The following is a 23,578-nucleotide window of genomic DNA, read 5'->3' as shown; positions in this document are numbered from 1 at the left end:
AAAATCTACTCCACTGAGGAAATGTGAGATTCCTCTATGATTTTAACAATTAATTAACTTCTTTATGTCCTCAGGTAAGTCATGTATCTTGCCTTGCTGATCATTCTGTGTAGCTGTATAGCCTCAGTGGTGCTGTGTAGATGCATTGGTAACATGCAGAGGCCACTGCAGAGAAGCAGCAGCTGTTTTTATTTTTTCCTGCCCCTCCCCTGCAGTTGCTAAGGCAACTTTTCTAGCAATATTACCTTGATGACATTTCTAAAGATCAAGATAGGCGGAGTTTGCAGTTGGGGGATGTGACACCTGGCACCTCAATACTCACCATTGTCATGTAATTCAGGTATGTTTTGTATAAAGTATGCCTTGTGAGACAACATTCTAAAAATCGTGATCTGCTAGACATTAATATCTCATTGAATTGCATGTACTATTGATGTATGTGAAATTATGAAGTTTGGCTATGTATGTGTTACTGAAACATGTTGTAAGGTTGAAAACATCCAAAAGCAGCCTTTCACGTACAATGGTAAAAAGGCCAAATAATGTTAATGGTTTATTGAGGCAATGTGCACAAGGATTACCCCAGGAACTGTGTACAATAGAAACCTCTCAGAGACAGCACTACACAATGGGGACTGTTTGACTGAGATCACAGCAAAAGAGCTTTCTAGCAAGTGGGAAGAAGATATAACAGTTGGGAAATGACATCATGATGGTACCTCACTCTCCCTACACCTATAAACACCTGAGGGGCAAGGACTGAACTGTGGGAAGTGATGTTCCCAGGCTAGAGGGATTTCTAGCCGGTGTATAAAAACCTGGAAAACCCAAGCTGCAGAGCCAAGGAAGCTTGTGCCTTAAGAATCTGCCAGCCTGTTTATCACTCAAGATGAGAATTTGCTAATCCATAACCTATCTATCAAGTGTGTTAAGCTCAGTTTGCGGGTTTATTTATTTACTAAGGCAATCTGCTTTGATCTGTTTGCTATCATGTATAATCTATCTTTTGTAGTTAATAAACTTGTTTTTGTTTTGTCTAAAACCAGTGTGTGGAAATCATAATGGTGGGGGGCACAGCAAAAAGCTATTGCATATCTTCCTTCACATTGAGGGAAGGGACAAATTTCATGAACTTACACTGTACAGTTCCCTGTGCAGCGCAAGACAGTATAATTTTGGGTTTACACTTCAGTGGGGGGGGGGTGCATGCCTTAAGAACTGAGGTGCCTTAGCTGAGCCTTCCCATGCAGAGCTGATCTCAGCATCTGTGTGTGTAGCTGCAGTTGGATATGTCACTACCTGTGAGTGTGCTGGTATAGGCTTGGGGGCCTGTCATAGCAGTAAAGTGAAAAGAGTCCAGCCTGGTAGGTCAGGCGAGCTCAGTGGTACCCTAGTTCCAGGTGGCACCACAGGGAGAACACCTCACATGTGAATCCTTGAGTTACAACATAAAATATTACTTGTGTCCAGAACAATATGCCCATGCATTTTGGTGGGGTTTGTTTGTTTGTTTGTTTCTGTAATTTGTATCTTTTACATTTTATTTGCACATGTCAGTTTTATCATTGAATTGATATTCATTACTTTGTGTATTAGGCAAAGAAAATATTGTGCACTAACTAACCAGAAATCTAACACAGCTACAGTTAGAGCAAGCAAAACCTTCTATAAAGAATGACTCTCACAGGAGACATTAAGGGCAGAGTAGAAATTAGTTTATATTTCTTCAGAATCTGGTTTGCTCTGTACTGCTCCATTCTGAAGCTTATCTTTTCTCTTGGGAGGTCATAACACTTGCAGTTATGTACACATGTGCTCTATAAAAATAATCTTCAAACTAGATACCAAATCAGTCAATTTGTATTGAAAAAGCTTTCTTTGTGGAGAAACTTCCAGGGTTTTCATCACAACATTTGGCATCAAATGGAATGTTTTGCAATAGTCACAAGATGAAAATTCTGTGCAAATGGCTTTCCAAATTCCTCAGCACTTTAAAAACCCATACATTTAACTAGGTCTTGATACTTTGTAAATTTGACCCCAAAATATAGAGCTGGTGTGCACTTGGGAGAACTCAATGTAGAGGCTTCTTTTGGGCTGTTCAGTAAGTAACATGTGGAGGTGAAAAGGAAAAACAGCTTAAGCAGATGTTTGTGTGCCTTCATATAATTTCCCACCCTTCAGAGATATTTGTCTTCCAATTCCTAGTCCCTATCTTTAAGGGCTTACATTGGCTAGCACCCAGCTATCTCTGGAACAAGCTTGCCCTGTGTGACCAGCACAAATGCTTCATCTGCTAAGGGTCCCCAAAGTGGTACTTGTGGGGGGTCAATGGCAGAGCTTTACCAGTGGAGCGTCTAGGAATGTGGAATTTGTTCCATGGCTGAGCACGTGTTTACGTGCTTTGCTGAATTGGACCTATGAAACGATAAGTAATCAAGAATGTTTTTACAATGCCTGTGTTGTAAATTGGGTGGGCATCCTTCTCTATATTAAAAATGAAATGAGTTCTCTCTCTTCTTAGAGTACTTTAAATTCTATTATTTTTTTTAAAAAATACTGTAACCTATTCTTGTTCTTTCACATTGAAATGTCCCATTTGCTATAACTATGAGCACTTGTGTCTCCCCGTCACCCCCAGGCTGAAAAACAGAGAATGACTTTGATACATTGTTTCTTTTCTCTTTTTTATTCCCTGTGTTCTCCCAGTGCTAATCATAAAGGCTTTACAAAGATGTCAGAGGACGCTAGTTCATTAAGAAGATATGCAGCAAAATTACTCATTAGGGAAGCAAATGAAATAATTTTTAAAACTGATTTTAAATTCTAACAGGAAGCAAAGGTGAAGCTCCCACACAAGGAGACAAGAAGTGTAGAGTTCCAGGCAGTGTTGTTGCTGCTGAGTGCTCTTCATGCTGAAACAAATGGTGAACCAAACGTAGGAGTAACTGCAGAAATTCAGTCTTGGGGTCAGAAAGCTAGATGAATCAAGAGAGGCTCAGCACTTTACTAGGAGAGCCATGATCCACATATTTCAAAAATTCTGAAATGGAGATGGGAAATCTAAACAAAGAGTGTAATTGAAGAGAGAGACTCATTCAAAAGTTAAATTGAGGTTACAGCTTACTGGGAAGATAAAATCCTATTCCCATTAAATAGCACCATAAATGAAATATCAGAGCTCAGGAGGGACTGGGTCCAAACCAAATATTGTTTTATCTAAACTTTATCCATCCATTGCTAGGCTTTTCCTTCTCAAAATCCTATAATAGTCATGCTTTTTATGATCAATTTTACAGCATACAAAATACATCCAGTCAAATGCTCTTTGCTGAACATTTCCCATTCCAATTCTCAGCAGCTTCTGTGTTCACAGCATCTCCAAAAATCAGGCCACTCTTATTTAGGAGGCTAACTATAGCTCAGGAACCTAACTTTGGGCACTGAAGTTAAAAGATGCTGTCCTGTGATACCATGAGCGAGACCGTCTTTCATTTTTCTTGTTCCTGATCACTTAAAATTCATTGAGTAATAAAGCATAGGAAAGGACACTGGGGCCTCCAGATTATCCAAGTGTGTCAGAGTTTTCATTTGCAGTGTTGTTGTTGTAACCATGTTGATCCCAGGATATTAAAGACTACGTGGATGAGTTAATATCTTTTACTGCACCAACTTCTGTTGCTGAAAGAGACAAGTTTTCAAACTACACAAAGCTCTTCTCCAGGCAGCTAATGACCCAGTGCTTCTGTGAGAGAGTAGCTGAGTGTAAATGTAGGCATTTCTAAGCTCCTAGTACCAGGACAGTGCATACCTTAGGACACAATGATGATCATCGTAAGCTTGAGAGTTTAATACATTCTGCTGTGATCTCTCAAAGTTGTTTGTGTAATCTGTTATGTGGCCTTAAGGTATGTATGTAACTACTTTCAGTCCAGTCAAAGAAAGATTAAAGCTGAGGACTGACCCTATGGTGCCACGGTGGTAACTTTCTTCACTGTCACATGGGAAGGCAGAATTTTATTTATAGCAAAGTTTAATGTATAGCTGTGCATGCACACTTTCTCTCCTCCCCCCTGCACTCTCAACCACATATTGGAAACTGCTTAGGATCTAATGGTAGCTCTCTTTCACGCCATTGGTTGAGTAGGATAATGCACTCCCCTTCTACAATCAGCCTAGCATAGATTCATTCAGAAAGAAGCCTGTCTTGTTTTAATCAGCTAAAAAGATGCTGGCTGCAATAAAATGACAAGAGCGGTGGGTTTGGTTGGTTGGCTTGTGAGGTGTTTTGTTTTGTGTTTTGTTTTTTTATTTCAATACATTCTATGTCACAAGTGTTCCAGAATTCCCATCAAAAAGGTTCCAGGTTACCTTTTTCAATAATAAGAAAATAGTTCACGTCATGTGAGACACTCTGTTTAAGGACCTACAGATAAGTCAAGGTTGGGAGTTGTTCTCCCTAAGTATGGAGAAAAAAGTCTAAATGAGTATTAACAACCTAGGCAAGACTCTCCCAGAACTTACATATGGATAAAACCCTCTCTCTCCCTCCCATCATAGCTTAAAAACAAATCCAATATACCAAGCAAAGGTCACACCCATCATGGTTGGGATGTAGGTGGTCTGACCTAGTGGTTGGAGAACAAGTCAGGCCAGGTCAGACACCAGGAGTCCAGACTCTGAGATGAATCAGAGAGCAAATCGGGTGTCAGGTGTCGGGTAAGGTCAGGTTACCAGGAGATCAGGAGGAGCAGTCCTAAATAGGGAGAATCCAGTTGCACGGACAACTTCTTGTTCCTGTGCTTGGTTTAAATAGAAGCTGTCATGAATAGAAAACAGGATTCTCCAATTGTGTATTTCCTCTAGATTCTCTCTGCGCTCTCTTTTTTTCTAGAAAGAATTCAAACATGATAAATGAAGCACAATTCTAAATGCAATCTAGATTTCACTGAAAGAACTCTCATTATGCAGTTCTATCAGTTATACAGTTGCTTGTATTTTCACTGCAGCATTATTAAAAAATCAGAACGCAAGACCAATGTTTAGCATGTACAATATATCCAAGATGAGTCAAGCACATGGCGGAATTCAAGTAATCCAATTTTTATGTACATCCCTTCCTTTTATGTGAATGATAATTCATCTTAGATTTAATTACTGGATTTAAATATCTAGGGGGACTCCTTAGGTTAGGCTTTGCCTACCCTCGCTGGCTTTGATAATATGATGCGGTAAATTGGCTCTAAGTATACAGGATCCTTACTTTTCATTTTTGCTCATTCATTTTGAAAGGTCACCAGCCTCCTTTGTAAACATTGGAAGTTATGAGAATGTAAGAGGAGAGTCAAGCAAAAACTAGACAAGTCGCCAAATAGACTTTAGATTGTCCCCTCCTGCATTAAAAGTTGCAAGAAGGAACATTTTGTGAGGGAATCCCCATGAGGATTTTCCTCACTGAGATTCCCCCATCTCACCCCATCAGAGATGGGTGTACCCTCCAGCGAGAAACCCCCATGAGAAGCTAGGGACAGTTGCAGAGACCTTGTACCCAGACAGTGGCTCTGGTGGCTCTCCACTCCTGGGAAGTGTGACTCCACTGAGGCTGACAGCTCCATTATCTTTATCTTGTCAGTTTTGTGCACCCAGGAAGGGGGACAATGTACATCCTGCCCCTCTACCACTCTGTTACTGCCTATTGTGACACCATTTGTGTGGCTCTCCGTGAAGGCAATTGAAAGTGTAGGGTAAAAAATAGCTTGACAATAATAATACTTCATTTGCCTAATGAAATATGGATATGCATCCAAAGAAGTGGGCTGCAGTCCACGAAAGCTTATGCTCTAATAAATTTCTTAGTCTCTAAGGTGCCACAAGTACTCCTGTTCTTTTTGCGGATATAGACTAACACGGCTGCTACTCTGAAACCTGTCATTTGCCTAATGTTCATTATGCTTCTGGGAAGTAGGTGGGCAAGTGTTGTTATCCACATTTTTACAGATGGAGAAATGGAAGCAGTGAAGTTAAATGATTTACCCAAAAACAGAGGGAGTCAGCATCAGAGTCTGTAATAAAGACCAGGAATTCCTGGCTCTGAAGCCAGTGCTCAGCCCACCCCGCCTGGCTGCTCTCTTAGAGTGGATAACTAAATAGTCACCATGTCTGAAGTGTTTCAAATACTAGCACAATGCTTAATAATAAATTGTTCAAGTGAAATCAGAAATCTGATCCTTTTTCATCAAAGCAAAATGTGTTTGTATATTGAGATTTGGCCATGAAATGTGTAAAATAGCATTTGCTTTAGAATCTATTAGACATCTCATAATGCAGCAAAGATATAGAAATATAGAGTAACGTCAGACATGTAATGGCCAGTATCCTTTTTCAAATGTCCTTTCATGTAAAACAAGAGTTGAAAATCCGTATCTATGCACTCTGTCTTGGAAATTAGCTGAGGAAGATGCTGCAAAGGTGCACTGCAAATATGTAGAGTCTGAAATGAAGCCTCTGATCTAGAAATGTGTAGTGTTTAAGGATGTTTGGTATAGGGAGTATAGAAATTTGTAACTACTCTGTAATGAAAAGTCTCTGTAAGAAATGCCACTATCCATTAAGAGGAACATTTCCCATGTTCAGGCCTACTTTATTTTTCTGTGAGGGCAAGTAGTGTAAAGGAAACACATCAGTTGACATCTCAAAGATTTATACCAAATGTTTCCCTCTTAATATAGTCTTATTTTATTCTTTAAAATGAAACTTTCAATACAATAGTTACCCCAACTTCAAAAGGCTGCACCCCTCTTTGAGCCCTCCCCTTCCCACCAGTCTCTACACAATCTATTTGAAAGAAGCAATGATGTTTAACAAGTTCCCTGGAATGAATAAACAGAATAATAGATAAGCAGCCACATACGACAATGATGTTATTCTGTTTTGGGAGTCTGGTGACATAAATCATTAGCACTTTGTTTTGCAAGGTTGCTTATTTGTTTGTTTCTTTATAATATATGGATTTTTAAAATCTACATATAAAATTCAAACAGCAACAACAAGTAGAAATAAGGCTCTTTCTTCTCTGTTTCAGCCCTAGTTATTTCAAAAACTCTTTATAACAAGTTCAGTTCGTACTCCGGAGTAAATGTCCCCCTATTAATTTTTGAATAATTTCCCCCAACTTTTCTACCCAGTGGCATGGACAATGGTTTATGGGGATTTAGATGGGCACAATGCCATTTTCTGTAAAGTTTTATCAGAATATTGCAAACATTCTAGGTGACAGTGTGGTCTAGTGGTTAGTGTTTGAGTGGGAATCAGGTGATACGTTCCATTCCCGTTCTGTCACTGCCACTCAATGGTAGACAAGTCACTTCACCTCTACATTTCTGCTTCCCCTCCCATCCTCTGCCTTGTCTACTTAGGCTGTAAGATGTTTGGAACCGTGACTGTCTTTTCCTACGTGTATACAGAAAACCAAGTTGATTAGTGCTTCTAGGACCATTACCATAAATCCATTTGGAAGAACAACAATGTTTACTGGGCACCTCTTTTTGAACAGGAAGGCAAACTGTGTGTTTTCCAATGGTCACGTTTTGTTTTCTATTTTTATTTCCTCTAGTTTTCTAAAATATTAAGTGTAAACATACATAAAGCCACTAGCCAGTAAAATTGATTATTACAGCTAATCAGACTATACATCTCATTTAGGTAGGATGAAACTTAATGTCAAAGGTCTTGCAAAAAATTTTACACATGCTAAATCATTGAATTAAGAAAAATAAGATGCTGCTTCATAAAAATCATGTAGGAAGAGATGCTGCTGCTAAGTTTTCTTCTGGAATAAATATCTAACCAATATACTCGGTGAATTCTCTGCTTTTTCCTCAGCCTTTATTATGGATTTTTTTTTTTTTATCCAGCTGCTTCATAATTCACCATACCCTTTTCTTCTCCCAACTCCCCACTTATCCTCCTTCCCGGGGCCCTCAGTTTTTTCTCATTACCCTCAACATTTTTTTTTTTTTACTAATATATTTAACATTACCTCAAAATGGGCTATGTCTCACAGCAAGATCCCTTTGGATCAGGTCTGCCAACTAAGGCAAATGGTTCCTAAGAACTATATGGGAGCCAAAAGATTCACTCTTCAAGAACTGAAAATCTCTGACTGTTCCTTGGATAATTGACTGGGCCACTGGATTGAGAAGCTTGGTGATTCTGAAAGGGAAAGTTTTTAATTTAAAACAAAATGGGAACTTGTACATGTTTAATAGGGATATGTTCTCCTTAAACTGGTGGTTAGTTAACCTCAACACATTGTTAAACATTAAAGTGTTGTTTTTTTGTGTGTGTTTGCATGTGGGTCTCCTCTGCTCATCTCCACAACCCTTACATCTAAAGTTGCTTCAACTTTGCTTGCCTTGACCAATGAGTCATGGATGGGACTCTCTTCCAGCTAGTTGATATTACACTGTGCAGTCCATAAAGGTTTCTGTGTGCTGACGTGGCTAGCTAATTCACTACTTAGTAATGAGAGAATTTCAAATAAGGACCACCTTTTCCTAGTATTATTTGAATCTCTAAACATTTGGAACAGACCATATATTCCCTCAGAGGCCTTGGATGATAAACCTCTCTTCTGTTTTCAATGTGCCCCAGTAGTTTTCTGTGCCTCCAACAAGCCATCTACCTTTGAAGATCATGGAATTGCAGCAGGGCTGCTATTCTGTCTTCAAGGGTCTAGGCTGCTGCTCCCTTTAATCTTCCCCAAACTCAGGAAGCTCTCCTTTAAATGTCCAGAGTTAAAATGGTAAGCCTGAATTCTCATCCTGTATATGTGGGTTCTTTCAGACCCCTGTGGTTTGGGGAAGTGGACACAATTCTCCATGGGTCAGCATGGTGAGAGTAAAAAATTATGCAAATTCTATTGTTGATTACATGCATTACTTCATTTGATCACCCACTATGGTTCAATGTAAGTACAAAGAACTTTTCAGTTTAATGGTTACAGAGCACTAAAATTGTAGATACAAACCACTTTGGTTTATACACAAAGAATTTTGGTTAATATATATAAACAGAATTGTAGAGGTTTTAATATTTATTAACACTGTGATAAACTTCAATTTTGCAAATAGCATCTCTATTTGTCTACAGGTGGTGTTGGTACCACGGCAATGACACTGTTAGCTGCCATTGCTTGCTGGAATCAGAGCAAATACCAAATATAGACAGGGCATTATTTTACTACTTTTATACAATTAACACATGATGGTCTGCCCCTTTCGCATCTGGAGTTGCCAATGATGCTTTTATCTGACAGTAACCAGGCTCAGTCCCGCTTCCTGTGCAGAAAGTGTCTCCTTCCAACTCAACGGGCTGTCTGTCAAGTGGAATAATGGACTTGCCACAGCTCTACAGCTTTCCAAACAGAGGCATTACCATTAAAACTATGTGCCATACTCCGTTAATTGGGAATTATTGTTTATGAGAAGACAAGGCCATTTACCTGGGCACAGAGGCTTCTATTCTATGACATATGAAGAGGTGGTACACTAGAAAAGAATAATTAGGAGAGCTGGTTGGAAAATTTTGGATGAAACAATTTTCTGTCAGAAAGTGCTGATAGTTGAAACCTAAACTGCTCAGGGAAAAAGGCTGGTTTTGATGAAATTAGAAATTATCAGTATTGTAACTATGCCTAAAAAGAGCCAAGTTTTTCCCAGAAGCTGGAAATGGGCGACAGGGGATGGATCACTTGATGATTACCTGTTCTGTTCATTCTGTCTGGGGCATCTGGCATTGACCACTGTCAGAAGACAGGATACTGGGCTAGATGGACTTTTGGTCTGACCCAGTATGGCCATTCTTACCTTAAGTTACAAAGAGTTCTGTGGCACCTTAAAGACTAACAGATGTATTGGAGCATAAGCTTTCGTGGGTGAATGCCCACTTTGTCAGACACATGGGACATGCTCCAATACATCTGTTAGTCTTTAAGGTGCCACAGGACTCTTAGTCTGGATCTGTAAAAAGCAACAAACATGGCTATCCCTCTGATACTTACCTTAAGTTGTGGTTCACTCCTGAAAAGATACACAAGATGTACAGTGGTTACTCAAAATTGCAGTCCTTGTATCCGTCCTTCTAGTGCCAGTGTGGATATTAGCTTTGCTTACAGGGATAAGGACATAGGGCCAGGCTTAGAGGGGAATGCATCCAGTATCCTCATATGGGGTATAGTAGTGATCATATCATCCTTTTGCATTGGGCCATAACTTAATAGGCCAGATCAATTTCAATCTCATCCAATTTTCATTTAAAGTCAGTAAAAAGGCTCTCATTGATTTCATTGGGACAAGCCTTGGATAACTAGACCAACTGGATATTAGGGTTGCTAGGCATCCGGTTTTTTACTGAAATGCCTGGGATCCTGGTGGCTCTATTCAGCACCGCTGACTGGTCCACTAAAAGTCTGGTTGGCGGTGCAGCGGGGCTAAGGGAGGCTTCCTGCCTGTCCTGGTTCCGCGTGTCTCCCAGAAGTGGCCAGCATGTCTGGCTCCTAGGCGCCACGGAAGCCATGGAGGCTCCGTGCGCTGCCCAGACCCCGAGTGCCAGTTCCGCAAATCCCATTGGCTGGGAACCATGGCCAATGGGAGCTGCAAAGGTGGTGTCTGCAGGTGCAGGCAGTCCACAGAGCCCCCTGGCTTCTCCACCTAGGAGCCAGACATGCCAGTCACTTCTGGGACCCACCTGAGGTAAGCACCACCTGGCTGGAGCCCAAACCCCCTCCCTCATCTCAACCCCCTGCCCAGTCAGAACTGCCTCCTGCACCCAAACTCCCTGCCCCAGCCCTGAGCCCCCTCCCACACCCAAGCCTCTCATCCCTGGCCCCACCCAGAGCCCCCACCCCAAACTGGAGCCCGTACCCCCTCCCATACCCCTGTCCCAACCCTGAGCCACCTCTTGTACTCCAAACTCCTCAGCCCCAACCCGGAGCCCCCTCCAGGACCCGGAACCCCTCATTTCTGGCCCACTCTGGAGCCTGCACCCGCAGCTGGAGCCCTCAACCCCTCCCAGACCTGAACCTCCTGTCCCAGCCCCGGAGAAAGTGAGTGAGGGTGGGGAGAGTGAGCAATGAGGGGGGTGGGGGGTACAGTGAATGCGAGGTGGGGCCTCGGAGAAGGGTGGGACAGGGGTGGGATCTTGGGGCAGGGGCCAGGCAGCGGTCGGGCAAGGGTGTTTGGTTTTCTGTGATTAGAAAGTTGGCAACCCTGCTGGATATGTCACCATATTTATTTAATAAGGACAACAAAAAATAACCTTTCCCTACAAGAGAAATACCCAATAATTGTGTAAAACGGACAAACAATTTACAGAAAATGTCAGGCAGTTTTTAAATCTGAAAGTGCTTTAAGAAAGAAAAATTTAAATGAATAATAACTTGGCTAAAAACATTCTTCTTTTGAATAAAGTCTACATAACAATACTGAGATTGTCTTAACTGTTTTCTTGAATAATTAAATCATCTGTAATGTGCAAATATTCATTTCTTGTGGGTAACCTGCCCATCTAATGCATAAAAAAAATAGTTAAAAAAAGCTCTAATAAGACTGGAATGTTTTAGAATGGTGGGTATTTCCATGAATAGAGTTATAATAATGTATTTTTCTGCCTGCCATCATCACCTGAACATAGAGCCAATAAAATATTCTGCTGTGGTCATATGAATATATCAAAGCAAAGGAAAAAAATGTGAGGGTGGTGGGGGTTGCTTTTTTCCCCTAATCTTAGTGCAGTTTTCTAAATCTTAGTCTAAAATTTTCACAGGTTTTTTTTTTTTTACAAAAATAATTCTGTAATAGGTTTCCATTATAAACCCTGAAAAATAGTCAGAACACACAATTTACAAAGCACATTGTCCTAGTGGAAATCTATCTACCTATCTAGCCTTTTATAACTGTTATCTGATATAGAGAAATTCAAAATAACAAGACGTCTTCAGTAGTGAAAAGCAGTTTAGTTTTTTGTGTACTGTCTCTTTACAACTGTGGATGGAAGCCAGGCTAGAGGAGATTGGGAAGGTTCTAGGCAGAAAGTTTAAAGAGAAGCAGGGAGAGAATGTAAAGGGATAATACTATTATCTTTTTCTATGGATTTTTTTTGTTCCCTATTACAAGAAAGTAGCATTCTCTGGTTCTTTAATTTGTCATATTAGTTTTCACAGTTGATAGGATAGGAGCTTTGGAGATGTTTTTGATAAGTGGCCAAAATTGTGGATGTTTGTCTGAAGTGAAACTTTCATATATGCTCTCTGTTAAACCCCTGTTTCCTCTGTTTCACAGTTTACTTCCAGTTGGGAGGATGAAGCTTCCAACAACCACCACAGACTGGTAAGCAAAATGTTATTGTAACTAATGCATCAGCATAGAAAAGAAATGCACTGCAACTAAAGCATCAAGCCAGCATGGCTGACATTTGTCCTCATCTGAATAAACTCCTGATCCTATGAAAGGATGAACAGCCACCACTCTCACTGAGGACATTGGAAATTGAAGGAATCAGTACCCAAAGTAGGTACTTAGCACCTTGTACAATTGGTTCAAAAGATAGTAACATTCTATTTTCAATTAGTCACCTTTTTGTCCTCATATGATTCAATCTTCACCATATAAGTTAGGTGCTGGTAAGCCTTTCAACAATTCCAAAGTTGGCTGATGCATTTTTTTTTTGCATTATGATATATCTTTGCAGATAAAGATGACTGTAATTTACTAAACTTACTCTCATGTCATTCAGATCTGTTGCTGCTTCTCCTGTCACTACCATTGATTAATGAATCACTGTGAAATATCTCACTGCTGCAAGTTTATGCAAATCTACAATTAAATATAAGAAGGTTATTTTTGTCAAATCAATCAGATATTGTATCTATTTAAAACTATAACATCATAATTTCTAATGTATAATTAATGATTAACAAAGACTATTAATAATTAAATGAGATGTTATAGTAGGTAAGTTCAGTACAGTAATTTGTATTTTAAATATATAGGCTTCCTTTTCTATCTGTTCTGCCAATTAAATTGTCAGACCTAGAAAAACAATTATTTTCATTTTTCTCTTCACTTTCTTTGTTTCACAGGAGTGTGTAAGCATGCACATTCTGACACGGTACATACAGAAAATGTACCACTTAAACAAAATGGGTTCATTGGAATCACACAGCACAAGGTGCAAAGCACAGCAATTTGTCAACATTCAGAGAATCCTTTTCAAAGTGCATTTGCCTCTGGTACAGGGCCAAAACACTGTTTCACAGCTAACATAATATATGTGTAATGAAGTTGTGCTTACACAAAGTGAGTTTTTGCAAAGAAAGGACATCCTTCTCACTTGCACAGCCTTTTAATGTACATTAGCTGCATTGGTGCTAGCCATGGTGGGAAAACATAGGGAAAAATGTCTAGGTGGGATTTTCAAAAGCATTCATCATTGGTCTAACTTCTCCCATTAAAGTCTATGGTGAAACTCACATGGATGGTGTAGACAATACTCATGAGACAAATCACTTGCCAGCACAATGTACACATTCATTCCAAGGAGATTGAATAACATGTCACCTGCCTCTAGGAAGAGGATTTCCTGCTGTTTTTGGTATTTTTATTCTTCTTTGTTCATAGCAATAGGAAATATGTACATATGGCAAATATGAATAGATTAGAAGAGGGTCTTACTCCCAACCCTCTCTATGGGATTTATTTTGTTCTCAGTAACACTAATGTAACTCAGAATCCACTTCACTGAAGCCAGTGGAGTTACACCAGTGTGAAATTGGAGTGGGATCTTGGACTTAGGCACCTGGAATCCAAATCTGTTCTGACCACTTGGAAGGTAGGACAGTACTGTAGGAGACAATCCTAAAATTACAGGGCAATAGATATGATGACCTAATAGGTTTCTTCGGCCTTTCTATAAATCTATTTAATGAGACTATATTTGTATTTTAATAATTTGAACACAAGGCTGTGGTCTCTATCTCTGTATAACACTGATTCAAGTTTGGAAAAAAAGTAAGTTCAGTTAGGAATAAGACCTGTAAGGAGTTTTACTAAGGGTAATGTATGCAGAATTGTGTACTAGAAACCTAATGAATATGTATATTTCCTGCTTTTTTTCTCCTTGGATAGCACAATAGTAGTGGAGAAGGCAATCTACTTCTCACTGTGCATGTTCTTTAATGCAGAAGATAATCTTCTGGGTACTGTAGTGCTCATAATATAAGCAACCTCTTTTGTAACTCTCTATTGCTGTAGATTTGTAATGGTCCATGGCACTTTAATAATTAGTCTACAGGGAGCCTTAATAGAGAAAGTCAGCTCTTTTAATTAACTTAATCCCCAGTACATGAGTTGACCATGAGACATCAAACCACAGTTTAGCTCCAAGGGCATGTGAACTCCAAGGAAATCTCATTTTTAACCACATTGGTGCTGCGCGCTATCTTCCCTTCTAGTATGATATAGTGTGCATCTAAATACATTGTGCCATTCTCGCCTGTGGTAACATGAACGCATTATTTCTTGTGGAATTAGTGATAACGGGCTCTGACAACTTCCAAATAATTATAGTAAGACATAGGAGTTGTCATAAGGTAACAGAGCCACACCTCAGTTTTTAAGAAAGTAACTAAGATGTATTTTAAAATTTTTATTCTGCTTATTTAGTTGAGCCTAAAAAAGAACTGTGTATGTCTAAACTATTATGGGATCATAATGTTGACAATAATTTTAGCTAATGCTTTTGTAGCCAAGCTTTCTGATAGAAATCTGTGCTCTAATGATTTGATATTTTGATAATGATCCCCTGTACATGATTATTCTACAAATGAATATTTTGTATTTATAAGGGCATGTATTGGTACTTTATATTACAGGGTTATTTCTCATCATGATTTGTAATACCTCTTAACAGCAGGAAAGGAGAAAAACATCCTGTGGCGAAGAAACCAATGATTTTGCCTTTGTTTTTCCCTTTCCTTGTTGCTATCCACATCTTCAGTCGTTTTTTCAACAATGTTAGCATAGCTCTGGGAATAGCTCTTTGAGATACCCTAGGCTGAATTAAAATACTGATGATCACAGCGTTGTGTGGAATGTCACTGAGGACATCTCAACACCTCTGAAAGGAGGAAGTTTAATATACTGCAACTGCCTTTAAAGTACAAGTTGAATACAGTTATAGAAAATGATGTTCTAGTTATATTTTTAGAAGCAAAAATAATTACCAGCAAATTTCCTCAAATGCATATTGCTTTATTACATGGTGTTCTCTCTTTTAAGGTTGAGAATTGTTTTGTTATGAGAAAATAACCAATTTATTTAGAAAGCATGGTTCAATGGATTGGACACTGTACAAGGAGCCAGGACATCTGGGTTCTAATTCCAGCTTTATCACTAACATTCTGCGTGATCATGAGCAGGACTCTTCACCTCTGCCTTCCTCTGTTTCTCCTCCTGTTCTTTGACTATCTTATCGGTTTAGATTACAAGCTTTTTTGGAGAAGTAACCATCTTTTAGTATATGTTTGCATAGTGTCTAGAAACTGGACCTTGATCTCAGTGGGAGCCTCTAGATGCGATAGTAACACAAATGATTAATAATATGCAGTAGGCCAGATCCTTAGCTGGTGTAAATCAAAGTAGTGTCATTACATTCAGTGGGACCACACCCATTTACACTGGCTATGGATCTAAATCTATGCCAGAGCTCACTTGCAAATGTGATTTTTGACTAGTAATTTCATAGTACAAAGATGTAGAATATTTATTTACATCTGATCTTTTGCGATATTGCAAAGAATTTATCAAAATTTTCCTTCATACTATGTTTGTCATGTTAAATAAGTAAGCAGAATCAGTGCAATCATGAGAAAGTGGCACATGTTTGTTGTTCTTTCTATTAGAGTAAAACTCTTAATATATCTCATAAAACACTTCCTTTTTTAATACTGTTGAATGTATTCAAAAGCACTGTGTTTCATAAATGAATTAAATTTCTTGTTTTATTAATCCAGTTATAAAAAGAAAAATTCAATCTCTTCAAACATCTTTATAAAGTCAAGTTAATTCCCATAACTATAAATCTTTTATAACAAATGAGTTTTAATTAGTTTCCATCCTCTACCATGTAAAAGAGGATGAAATTATCATGCAATTCATCCATTGTTAGGTTATACACTATTAAAAAGTCCTGTATTTTTAGCATATTCAAAATATTTCCCATCCAACTTAATATCTTAACTTAATTACCATTAAATTCACTTTTTTTTTTTTTTTTTTTTGCTTTAGAGCATAGGACATTTTTTGGTCCAGAGATTGGACCAAATCATATAAACACAGCTCCATATGCTTTGACTCTATCGTGGGTTGAACTAAAACCCCAAAACCAAATGTTTCCAGTTTGGAGCATAGATTTCACATCTGGAGTCAATTTTTTCCAAAGTTTGGGGGTTGTTTGTATCAGCCTGTCCTAGAGACAGGTTTGGGCTGGGAACTAAAACTAAACCTAAATTCAGATTGAGCATGTTGGTTGGGTTCCATCTCTAAATTCTAACAAGAATTTCATTCTGATTGAAATTTCTCTTTTTTTTTTTTTACTTTTAATTAGGCTAAAGATGACATCTTTGTTTTGGGAAGGGAGTGGGAAGAGGAAGAAGAAATGATTAAGCACAACATTCATGCAATTACTTTATATGAATGGGATGGGGAAACAATTAGAACCAACCTCACCCTATAATATTACCATAGTCTGGTTTTTTTTGTTTTGTGGCAGTTGATATTATAATACTTACTTATAGAATCAAAGGATTAATTGGGAAATTGCAAGTACCTGTCAGCACACACAGGCAGGATCAAAACTTCCTCCAAAACACTTACTCCTCTTCCCCTTCACAGGATCAGAGAGAGCAACATAATTGCAAAACAAGATAACTTACCACAAAAAGTGGAGGTGCTGCTGTCGACACTGATCATTACAGGAAAGACCCTATTCCAGTGATTTGGAAAGGAAAAGATTTAACATGCCCTAAAATTCCCTAATTCTGCTGGCCTACCTTGTCTTAATTCCACAAACTGCTCTCGCCTTCTCTGTCAGAGAAACAAGCCTAACAACTTGATTATACCTGCTTCCTCTTTAAATATGATTAGATTCATCCAGTCAGAGACAGAAGCCATAACATGTGACTAAACTGACCTATTACGAAGTTGTATAAAATATTTAGCAAATATATATGTTGAACATGGCTTAGGGCAATCTGTTTTCATGTACCATTCATCAAATAATTTTCAATAAATAAGTCAATTTATGAACAGAGGAAGTTACAACATTTGTACCTATCTTTGCTGGGATCGTTCACTGAGATCTAGTATAATGGACATCAAGTATGAAGTGAGAGTAAATTTCAGTTTGATGGAAATAAACAGTCTGAGCAGGGACATCATGTCACAGAGTAGGAAGGTGATAATTCCTCTCTATGTGATTCTAAGGAACACACATTTAAATGCTCTGCTTGGTCATAGGCACCTCATTACCAGAAATATCTATAAACTGAAAGGATCTCAGAGAAAGGGAAACAATGATGATCATAGGGTAGATTGAACTGACTTTCAAGGAAAATAAAAAAAGAATCAATATACATAATTTTGGTGGTAAGATGACTAAAAGGGGGACTTGGTCATATACAATAGTTGAAGGGTTAAGACATAATGGGGAGAAATTGTTCAAGATATATGGTAAAGATAGAAGTTAACTCCAAGTAATAAAGGTAGGGTGAAGTTAAGCAAAGACTCATTTAGTCTAAGTTTGAAGACACAGAGATGGATTTTAACATTAAAAGCTGCACTTTATTCACTTTTATTTTTCATGGGAGGCTAACTCCTTCCATTCCCACCCCCACAATACTGACCAATGTAGTGTTACATGGCCTCATGCCAAATAACCAGTATTCAGGGTTGGTCCATTTCAATCCTTCTCCTATGATATAGCCCACCACTCTATACTCTTTCCCTCCCACCAGGATGCTTTGCCGGATCAGGTTTCTGTTGCAAAAATCAGATATATTTATGGATAAACTGGTGTAACAATGCTGGTTCTGGTTGGACACTTCTGAGAGTGCCAATTCAGGACAAATTGCTCAGAGCAGGGCAGTTACACCCAAGGCTGGGGTTTTTTCACCTCTAAGGTGAACCAAACCAGCCAAACATAGAGGACTTTGGTTTTACGCCACTGGCTAACCACAAGTCACACAAGCAATTCCCTTAGACACTCCAGTTTCCCAGTATCACCACCAGTGCCACTCATTATGGGGACAAATGGTTATGAAAACCAATACCCCAGTAAAAGAAAAAAGATTCTCTTGATCCCAAAGGACCAAGCCCTAGACCCAGGTCAATATACAAATCAGATCTTACCCACAAATCACGCCATTGCCAGTCCTTTAGAATCTAAAATCTAAAGGTTTATTCATAAAAGGAAAAAGATATAGATGAGAGCTAGAATTGATTAAATGGAATTAATTACATACAGTAATGGCAAAGTTCTTGGTTCAGGCTTGTAGCCATGATAGAATAAACTTCAGGTTCAAATCAAGTCTCTGGAATACATCCACAGCTGGATGGGTCATTCAGACCTTTGTTCAAAGCTTCAGTTTGTAGCAAAGTTCCTCCAGAGGTAAGAAGCAGGATTGAAGACATGATGGAGATGAGGCAGCTGCCTTTTATAGTCTCTTCCAGGTGTAAAGACACCTCTTTGTTCTTACTGTGGAAAACAACAGCAAAATTGAGTTTGAAGTCACATGGGCAAGTCACGTGTCCATGCATGACTCAGTACTTTACAGATGGCAGCCTTGCCCACATGTTATCTTGAATGTACCCAGGAAGACTTCTTATGTCGATTGGAGTCTCCCAAGGTCTATTGTCAGTTAAGTGTTTCTTGATTAGGCAATTAACTTGCAAATTCCTTTCTCAAGAAGCTGACCAAATGCTTTACTAAGGCTACTTCAGAATTAAAACACATTAATATACAAGTACATAGCCAAAATTCATAACATCAACTACAAAAATGATGCATGCATACAGACAGCATAATCATCAGCAGCAAACCATAACCTTTCCATAGACACCTTATACGACAACTTTTGTACAATATTTCCTGCAAATATGTAACAGTGGTTGCAACAATGATTTATACCATCCCAGGTTACATCAGAAACATCACAACTGGTCTTATGAATACATTGCAACAACAGGGGCAAAGCTGAAGTATCTAGTATCACTTGGCAGCCTGACTGAAGTTGCTACATTGGAGAGCAAAGAATTTCACTATGATCACTCATGCCTAATTAGTTTGCCAGGTACACTGATCTTGGTTAAATACAAAACACACGTTTTGCAGCTGATCAGGACAGAATGGTCCTGAATTAGAACTATTCTTTATATTGTAATCCCTAATCACACATACATGTACATCCTGCCCTGGACTACATGAGTTACTATATTACTGTAGTGGGAACCAGAAGGAAAATAGATGAGCACTCTTGGACTTTTCCATTAACTTGCTCCCATCTAATTTAAAATAAATGACTCACAGAATCATAAAAGCAGCTGCCAACAAGTATGTGAATCTCTGCTATGATTCCATTTAGAAAATATTTCAATGCCATATAACCCTTCTGCCAGGTGGAGCCGGCAGCAACCAGGGCCAGGTTCAATATCTAGGGGTTTCTTGTGAATAATATAACACAGAATCAGCTCAAGCCCCAACCAAGTAACCTGGGAAAATTACACACCACCCCTGGGTGCCTCTGAGAGGCAATACTTCCCCACTCGCAAGCACAGAGTCTGAGTGTAGAAAAGAAACTTTTAATGAAAGGAGGGAAGTCACCCAACATTAATTAGGGAAAATGCCACAAGCAGGATTCATAAATCTAAAACTGTGAGCAGGACACCCACCCTACAGTGTATGGAGTGGAGTCTTCTGCCTCACGTTCTTGAGTTCTACAGCCAAAAGTCCCTTTACTGTGCCCCCCTCTGCTCCCTCACCATACCTCACTCACAATGGTTGTCCTTGGTCAGTGAGGATCCAGGGTTCAGAGGCTCATCTGTGTGAGTTCACCTCCCACCCAGGGAAGAAGGCATCTTGCTTGCTCCACCACCTGAGCACTTGCTCTAGCTGGCCGCACCACCAGCTATGGTTCCTCTCTGGTGGCTGCCCTGGTCAAGGCTGCCCAGAGGATTCAGGAGGCCTGGGGTCTTCGGCGGCAGGGGGCCCCCGCCGCCAAATTGCCGCCAAAGACCCGGCACTTCGGCGGCGGGTCGCGGGGCGGAAGGACCCCCCCCCACTGCTGAACTGCCGCCAAAGACCCGGAGCGGGGACCTGGGCCCCGCGAGAGTTTTCTGGGGCCCCCGGAGTGAGTGAAGGACCCCGCTCCAGGGCCCCCGAAAAACTCTCGTGGGGACCCCTGCGAGGCCCGGGGCAAATTGTCCCACTTGGCCTCCCCCATGGGTGATCCTGGCCCTGCCAACCGCTCCCACCTGCTGACTACTGGCCACTGCCAACTGCTCGCCACTTTTGCCGGCTGCTCACCAGTTACGTTCTGCTGCCATCTGCCTCTCTGCTGTAACTTATGTAGGTCTGTCTCTTAGGTCTGGTCTAAACTATGAGTTTAATTCAAATTTAGCAGAGTTAAATCGAATTAACCCTGCACCCATCCACAAAGGGACGTGAGACGAGATGTTCTCGTAAATAATGGAATGCACTCGCAATGAAAGAGCTCATTTGAATGAGTGGAAGTATATAAGTACAGGAAAGATGCCAGTGAACGTGAGGTCATGAGGGACGCTCGAGATGAGAGGTGGCAGGCTGCAATGCTGGGGCTGCTGCGTGATCAAACAGACATGCTCCGGCGTCTGGTGGAGCTTCAGGAAAGGCAGCAGGATAACAGAGTGCCACTGCAGCAGCTGTATAACCTCCGTCCCCCCTCACCATGTTCTATAGCCTCCTCACCCAGACATGTAAGAACGCGGGGGGGAGGGGAAGGCTCCGTGCACCCTCCCTCTCCACCCCAGTGGACAGCCCAACCAAAAGGCTCTCATAATATTGAATTTTTTCAATGGCCTTTTACTTCCCTCCTATCCTCCTCCCAAACCTCATCCAGGTTACCTTGTCGGTTCTCTCCCTATGTTTATAATCAACTAATAAAGAATACATGATTTTTAAACAATAGTGACTTTATTTCCTTTAAAAGCAAGCTGTGATTTAAGGGGGGAGGGTGGTTTGCTTACAGGGAATGAGTCAATCAAGGGGGCGGATTTTCAACAAACAGAACTTTCACACCGTAGCCTGGCCGGTCATGAAACTGGTTTTCAAAGCTTCTCTGATGCGCAGCGCTTCCTGGTGTGATCTTCTAACCGCCCTGGTGTCTGGCTGCACACAATCAGCAGCCAGACGATTTGCTTCAGCCTCCCACCCCTCCATAAATGTCTCCCCCTTACTTTCACAGAGCTTGTGGAGCACACAGCAAGCAGCAATAACAATGGGGATATTGGTTTGGCTGAGGTCTGACCGAGTCAGTAACGAGCGCCAGCGACCTTTTAAATGGCCAAATGCACATTCTACCACCATTCTGCACTTGCTCAGCCTGTAGATGAACAGCTCCTGACTCCTGTCCCAGCTGCCTGTGTATGGCTGCATGAGCCATGGCATTAAGGGGTAGGCTGGGTCCCCAAGGATAACTATAGGCATTTCAACATCCCCAACGGTTATTTTCTGGTCCAGAAAGTAAGTCCCTTGCTGCAGCTGTTTAAACAGAGTAGTGTTCCTGAAGACGCGAGCGTCATGAACCCTTCCCGGCCAGCCCACGTTGATGTTGGTGAAACGTCCCTTGTGATCCACAAGTGCTTGCAGCACCATTGAAAAGTACCCCTTGCGGTTTATGTACTGGGTACCCTGGTGCTCCGGTGCCAAGATAGGGATATGGGTTCCATCTATCGCCCTACCACAGTTAGGGAATCCCATTGCAGCAAAGCCATCCACTATGACCTGCACATTTCCCAGAGTCACTACCTTTCATAGCAGCAGCTCAGTGATTGCTTTGGCTACTTGCATCACAGCAGCCCCCACAGTAGATTTGCCCACTCCAAATTGATTTCCGACTGACCGGTAGCTGTCTGGCGTTGCAAGCTTCCACAGGGCTATCGCCACTCACTTCTCAACTGTGAGGGCTGCTCTCATCTTGGTATTCTGGTGCTTCAGGGCAGGGGAAAGCAAGTCACAAAGTTCCATGAAAGTGCCCTTATGCATGCGAAAGTTTTGCAGCCACTGGGAATCGTCCCACACCTGCAACACTATGCGGTCCCACCAGTCTGTGCTTGTTTCCTGGGCCCAGAATCAGCATTCCACGGCTATAACCTGCCCCATTAACAGCATGATCTCCAAAGCACCGGGGCCCGCAGTTTGATAGAATTCCATGTCCATGTCCTCATCACTCTCGCCGCCACGCTGCCATAGCCTACTCCTCGCCACCTGGCTTTGCAGGTTCTGGTTCAGCATAAACTGCACGATAACGCATGAGGTGTTTACAATGTTCATGACTGCTGTCTTGAGCTGAGCGGGCTCCATGCTTGTCATGGTATGGCGTCTGCACTGTTCACCCAGGAAAAAGGCGCGAAACAGTTGTCTGCCGTTGCTTCCCTGGAGAGGGGGGAGGATGTACCCAGAACCACCCGCGACAATGTTTTTGGCCCCATCAGGCATTGGGATCTCAACCCAGAATTCCAATGGGCAGAGGAGACTGCAGGAACTATGGGATAGCTATGGGATAGCTACCCAGAGCTCCGGAAATCGATGCTAGCCCCGGTACATGGACGCACACTGCCGAATTAATGTGCTTAGTGTGGCCGCATACATTCGACTTTATACAATCTGTTTCCAAAATTCGAATTATATAAATTCAGATTAATCCCGTAGTGTAGACATACCCTTAGTGATTTTTAGCTCTCAGCAGGCTGGACAGAAACACTGCCCCACCACAAGTGATTTCAGCTCTTAGTGAGTACTTAAAATAAGAAAAGACTCCTAATGAAGCCTATTTAGCTCTATCTTTAAAATTTGTGTGTGTGTGGGACAGGGATAGGTTAAACCTTAGAGAGAGTCCACACCTCCTGGCTGGGACATCTGTCCCCATCCCTGTTGCTGTCACATGGATCTAGCATTTGAGCCCCTGGCTTAATGAGGTCGTTTCAGCTGAGGGTGACCCCCTCATTTGGGACAGGTTAAGCACAGTTCTCCTCCCCTTTACTCATACAATAAAGACAACAACATTGATAATATTTCACTGCCCCTGCATTCAGTACTAAAGTGATTTGTAACTCAACACTAGCCCAAAGTTGATCACTTTGAGCAACACAGCTCTATCTGCTGGATATCTTGGCAGAGTAGGTATCTTCACATAAATACAATTTGCTCCTGAAGAACTAATTCAGACCCTGCTTACAGCCATAAGAACTCATGTCATCCTGCCATCTTC

This window comes from Malaclemys terrapin, chromosome 5 (assembly GCF_027887155.1).
Source record: "Malaclemys terrapin pileata isolate rMalTer1 chromosome 5, rMalTer1.hap1, whole genome shotgun sequence".
In the NCBI taxonomy this organism is placed as follows: domain Eukaryota; kingdom Metazoa; phylum Chordata; order Testudines; family Emydidae; genus Malaclemys; species Malaclemys terrapin.
This window is presented reverse-complemented; position numbering follows the sequence as displayed.